Source organism: Malus domestica, chromosome 05 (genome assembly GCF_042453785.1).
Source record: "Malus domestica chromosome 05, GDT2T_hap1".
NCBI classification, from domain to species: domain Eukaryota; kingdom Viridiplantae; phylum Streptophyta; class Magnoliopsida; order Rosales; family Rosaceae; genus Malus; species Malus domestica.
In genome coordinates this window covers 18,641,507-18,648,227 of record NC_091665.1, presented here as the reverse complement: position 1 = coordinate 18,648,227, position 6,721 = coordinate 18,641,507, and positions in this window count along the sequence as shown.

The following is a 6,721-nucleotide window of genomic DNA, read 5'->3' as shown; positions in this document are numbered from 1 at the left end:
ATGGACTAATGCTGGATGCATTATCAGGAAGCCCTCAAGAAACTGGAGCAGGCCTGAGGAGGGGAGCAAACCCAGCATGCACCAAGCTACAGACTTTGGCAGAGAAAAGCCCAGCGAATTGGGCTTTGGACTCGCGTGTGTTGGCAAGCTCAACTTGGGTTGCATAACCCAGACACTAAACAATGTTGTTATTGGGCAAAGCCAGAGCTACATGCTCAGCTCTTGGCACGGCTTAGGCGCAACAGGGCACTTAGCTTCAGGCCAAGCGTGGCTCAGTCGTAAAATTCCATTCTTCTTCTTTTCTCGATTTTAGGGTTTTCAAAACCCTAGTTCGTGCTTGTATTTTCTTGTTTTTCTTTGATTCACTTAATTCACATAGTAGTTTATCATAATATAACATAATTTGCATAATCAAAATATTAATTGCCTATTGTGGGACCATGATTCTCTAAGACCTTGACACGTGGCACCTTGGGTGGCAAGAAGAATTGAAATGCCTATAGCCCATGAAGTGTAGTCCGACAGCCTTAGTTCGACATGCTAGGCTTAAGCCCATTGAAAATATTACTTGTCTCCCAAGTAAGGAAACCCTAATTCAAGTCAAATTAAGATATCTTGAGGATTTAGGCAATGTACTCACAGTACTAAGAGAATGGGATATCTTATCCTAAATCATCTCCTAGATAGTCTTGCAATTTATCAGGGGGACTTCTCTCTGACTCAAAAGGAATAATTACAACTGAATGACCTTCTCAGGATTCTTCATCTTCTCCAATATACACATACTCTCTATGCCTAACAAAGGCTCATGTTCCATGTACACCGCCATCTACAAATAGATACATCTATGGAGACCTCATCTCCTTAATGCCCCGCCATAGGCTATTCGTCAAGGTGGTTCACAATGTATTGCACATCACACCATTCTTTTTAGAATTACACCCCTCACCGGAATCATGGGAAATTCTGACTAGATTTCGCCTCTGTCTACGGATGTGCCCAATTTAATTCCAACATATATATTTAACAATATACAATATGTAATAGTAGAACTATATAATAATAGATTGGGGGTTATGCATCATAGTGAATGATTTCATGCTATCAGAGGCTCATAAAATATCAATTTTGTGTTGTAGAAGAACTTGATTTGCTGGAAACAAAATAAAGCCTTTGAATGTTAGGTATAGAAGAACCTCCTCTATGAACCTTCTGTTCCTTAGTGTTAACAAGAATACATTGATAACGGGTTTTAGGCCTATTTAATTGAAGAATTGTGGAGGGAGAGAGAAGATGTGACGGCAAGAGAGAGAAGAGAATAGGTGAATTCTGATGTGTGTATTATCTCAGCACTTGTGCCTTTATTTATAGTAGTAAGAGGATCTCTAATGGGGCTTTATCCTCCTTAAGGTTACTATATTTAAAGCCCTGGTAAGAAATTTCATCCTCAATGGGCGCTTTATCCTCCTTAAGGTTACTATATTTGAAGGCCTGGTAAGAAATTTCATCCTCAATGGGCTTGAAAATCGGCTACTTTCACCACAAGGGCCAGCATTTCCTTCATTGAGAGCAAAAAATTAGACTACATCTAGCCCAAAAAATAATGGGACCCGTACCAAATTAAAGGCATAGTCTTGCTTTTTTAGGTCGGAAATGGGTGGACCCATTTCTAATTTCAAACACATGTTTCAACAGTTATTTTTTGTTGTTGTTTTTGTTTTTAACATCTATTTTTCTTCAACGGCTAGATTTTTTTTTCTTGTTCTTTTTTTTTGCTTCACATTTTTGCTATAAATACCCTTTTATTTTTCTTAAAAACTTTATATCATTCACAAACTTCTTAATTTTCGTTTCATTTGACAAATTTGTTATTTGCAATAATTTTTTTCTCAATTTTCTTCTATCCTTTTTCCAACAATGATGGAAAATTCACAAAAGGGCACAAATTACTCATACTCAGCATCAGTGGACCAGTGGTTACAGTTCTAAAAAAGTAATGCTAGTCCAAGAAACCCGAAGAGGTTCAAAAATAGGTGGGGGTCATCCATAGTGAGTGTAGCAAGTTCGCCGAACACATCATTCAAATAAACTGTAGGTCCAAGAATGGTAGTTGCGAAGAGAACAATGTGAGTTTTTATTGATTTTACTTGTTTAGGTAATTTATTTTGCATTTTAGTATATTATTTCTTTTGCTAAATTAAAACATTAATCCACACATCCATAGATAGAAGATGCATAGTTCTTATATTATCCAAAAGAAGGCAAATCTTTCCATTTCATGAAATGTTGGGAGAGTTTACAACTTCGAGAGTGAAACACTCTCCATTAATGAGTTATCTCCAATGGCGAATAATTTTTTCTATCAACAATGAGAATCTTATGGAGTCAGTTCCAAAAACTCAAAATATTGCGCAAACTTCAACTCTACGTCAAGGCCTATTGGAAACAAAAAAGCTAAAACGCAAAAAGAAAAAGGTATTGTGCGTGATCTTGGTGAAGAAGCAAAGCTTTTGGCTAGCTCTTTCATTGCTTACAAAGAGAGTTGTGACAACAAATAAGAGTTTAAGCTTATGATGATGTAAACTTCAAAGATTGAGACTCCGGTTAGGACATAGTGGATAAGATAGTAACAAAATGTGGTCCTCGAAGAAAGAACCGCACACCATTTAAGACTATCACCCCCAATTGGCATAGGACAAGTTGACAAGAATATAACTAATCTCTTAACAACTATTGCTCAATCAACTTCAAACCCAAAAATCCCTGTCATTGTATTAGTTGATATTTGTTGTTGTAAATTTATTATATTTATTTACTTGTCTTATTTGGGTATGCAAATCAACAGATGTAATATGCATATATCTTTATATATAAAGCCAGGAGTGTTGTAAATATTATGTGGATGGTCCACATGAATAGTTTGTTACTATTTATGCACAGTATTTTCACTATTCATTTGTGGAAAATTTGTAAAGTGAATAGTGCTTTCTTTTGTTTATATAAAGGAAGAAGAGGAGATGAAGTGAGGTGAGTTCACGAGAAAGATGGGAATAAAAAGAAAGAGAGGAAGAGAGAGAAGGAAGAGGAAGAGAGAAAATAGAGGAAGATGAGAGGAGATAATAGAGAGAGTTATCTTTGTACTCCTATTATTTCAAATTATAATGAAAGCTCCACTGCTGCCCCGAGGACGTACTCCAGTCACACTGACTGTAGAGGAACCTCGTAAATTTTGTGTCTTGTTTCATTTATTCCACTGCACCCACAGTCAATTTTACAACACGTTATCAGCACGAAAAGCTCTCATGTCAGTGGAAAGCACAACACCATAAATCCGGTGAAGCATTATCTACCTCTCACCTCGGTCAGCTAAAATCTCACAGAGTAGAGACGGCAAGCCAGACATGTCAAACAGGGAAGATCATCTTGTCACAAAAATCCATCAACCTTTCTTTTATCACTTTTTCTTTTATCACTCTAACTATTGATGTGCTAATCCTTATCCCTGCTAGACCTGCAATCTATTTTTCTCTCGTGGACAAGAAAGATGGAGAGATCTTACAGACAAACAAAGGTGCAGCAAAACAAGCAAAGGTATGTCCATTTTTCATTTCTCCCACCGCGCCAGAAGCGCCCTACCGAATTCCGGTGCGAATTGAAATTTCCAACGACCTGAAGTCGTCACGAGATAAGAAAACTCGTACCTGACAACTGGTTTCCAGAGATCCAGAAGAATCTCATTAGACTTGGAAACCCAGATCGTGTCGTTCTCAATGGATCTCAAGGACCTCCATGAATCCTCAGTTGTCTGAGATGGTGATGGCATGACTGACTCCACACAGGCCTCCCTCTCTTGTGCCTTCGTCAACCTCACTGTCATCTATGTCTCTATGGAGAGGTTCTTGCTTTGCGATGCCATGTTCTTTGGGCCATGCAAGAACAACGCCAGTCTCTGGTAGCCTTTTTGGATTGAATTGGTTTTGTGTAACCCCCACAACAACCCAGCTGGTACTGGGTTTCGAGACTGGTAGAGATAGACAAAGAAAAGGGGAAATGGGGCCAATGATTTGCAAAGGTGCGTTGCATCATGTAAAATGAAAGAAAAAGGCAATGTTTTTTTTGGAATGGTGTAGAATGTGATTGAATAAGAAAATAATAAAAATAAAATAAAGGTAAAGTTTTTTTGGATGGTGTTACACCATCTGAAACGAAAGAAGAAAATATGTATATATTTATTTATATGAATGGTGTTGGCTTAAAATACTTTCACAAGTTCTATTTATTTAAAGTAATTTATTTACAGTGGGTAGAATTATTACCCTTTTGCTTTAAAGCTTTGATATTTATGTGAATGGTGCTGAATTAAAGCCCTTGTCACAAGCTTTATTTACTTTACAGCAATTTATTTATCATGGACGGTTTTACCGCCTACTGCTTTAAGTTTTGATATTTATGTGAATGGTGCTGAATTAAAGCTCTTGTCACAAGCTTTAATTTATTTATTGTTCAATTTATTTACTATGGCTGGAATTACCGCCTATTGCTTTAATTTATTTATTGTACTTATCTTTTGTTACGATGAGTATAACAAGGACCCAGAGTTCCTTGATTAGATCAGAACATGCAGTTTCTTGATCCTCATCACATAAATGATAGGACCCGAAGTTCCATCATACAAAAAGATCAGGCATGAAGTCCTTTGATCCTGAAGATCAGGACATGAAATTCCTTGATGAGTACCGTCAGTTTAAAGTGCCGCAGTGCCTCAACTTAACCATAATAAAGGACATAAGAGTCTCGGTTCACATACTATTAAACAAGGACCAGAAGTTCCTTATGTCCATACTTAAAATGGTTTAGCAGAAGCATTTATTAAGTGGGTGAAATTGATTACCAACGCTCTGCTCATGAAAACGAAATTGCCAGTTTTCTACATGAGGACATGTAAACTTTACATGATGCATTATTAATTCGGTTGAGATATGTTATCAACCATCAATACTTCTCAATACAACTCGGGTTTGGGAACCAACCAAACATTATACATTTACGAGTTTTTGGTTGTGTTATCTATGTGCCTATTGCACTGCCACAACGTACTGAAATGGGCATTGATGTTGAACATCATCTATCATTCAATATTTAGAACCCTTGACTAGGGATATATTTACCGCTTGGTTTGCAGACTGTCATTTTGATAAGACAATTTTCCTGCCATTAGGGGGAGAAAATAATATCGTTCCAGAAGAACGATGAGAAAATATCATTCCAAAAGAATGATGAGAAAAGACCGTTCCAGAAGAACGAAGAGAATTTGTCTTATTTTGATTCACGAAGCAATCAATGAGAAAATGAAATATGAATAATTGAATGATGCAACGAAAGTGATGAAATCATATATACTTACTGCAAATGTGCCTACAAGAATTGATGTCTCTGTTGGATAAAATAATGAGACAGTAAATGATTTATCTGTTGCACGCCTGAAGCGTGGCAGATTTTTAGACTCAAAAGGTTCAGTTATTCGAAAGAAGAATAATATGGCACTACTGAACTATTGCATTCCCGAAGCATAACTGTTGCATGCCAGAAGCATGACAGTCGCCGCATGGATACACGTCCCAGATAGGACAATCCACAGACATGGGAATGTTGATGTCTCATACATGAAGCATAATAGACATATAGGTTCCAATGACTCAACTCCCGGAAGTGGAGATTAAAATCCAAGCTCTATAACGCTCAAGAGGAGGTTATGATCCACATTCTCTAAATTATGACTATCCTGGAAGAGATAGCGTCATGCCCTTGAAGAGGCAATGGATATCCAAAGAAATGAAAAGCTTTTATGCATGCGCATGCACATGAGAATATGGGATCACGGATTGATGATAACCAATGGTAATTTTGGTTTTTACAAGTAGCTACTAAATTCATCAATGAGCTGTGTTAATATTGAGTCACGTTCTTTTGTTCGTCGACAAAAGAAAAATTATTGGCCAAAATGGAGAAAGGCAATTCCATTACAATTTTGTAAGAACGTGGGCAAATGAACCTATATATATTTGAATACAATACAAATAGCCAAAGGATGTTGAACCAAGGAGGTTATATATGGGCATTTGTAATACAGTGTAATACACTTACATGATATGACATAAGGTTGTAAACGAGTTCATATGAATGGAGAATTATATACGAAGGGTTGTGAGTCGCCCACATTATATCTCCATAAGTAAATCCCTCAAGTATACATGGGAGCAAATTGCTCTGTATAAATTCCAAAGGAAAATGTATCATGAAGTGTAGAAAACCCTTGAAGGATTCAAATTGCTTGAAGTAAGCCTCTGAAGGGTAAAACATAAAATATGTACTCAATACCAATGGATGATATAAATTGCCTTAGTGAGTACTATCATTATGATATTGTTGCAACATACTAAAATCTCTTGCAAGAGTCAATGACATTAAATTATAACTCTTGAAGAGTTGATGATATTAAATTGGGACTCCTGAAGAGTCTAGAAAAATTATAAAGTGTTGAAGGAATTATTGTCTCGAGCTGCAGATCGAACAATCTACCAACACGAATCTTATCCATGATATTTATGATATTAAAAGAACCATATGGATTGAAGATTATGAGTTGAATACTCATATGATGAAGACACTAAGAATAATCATTTATCTTCGTGAGGGTAAAGATAAATTAATATTTGGTCCA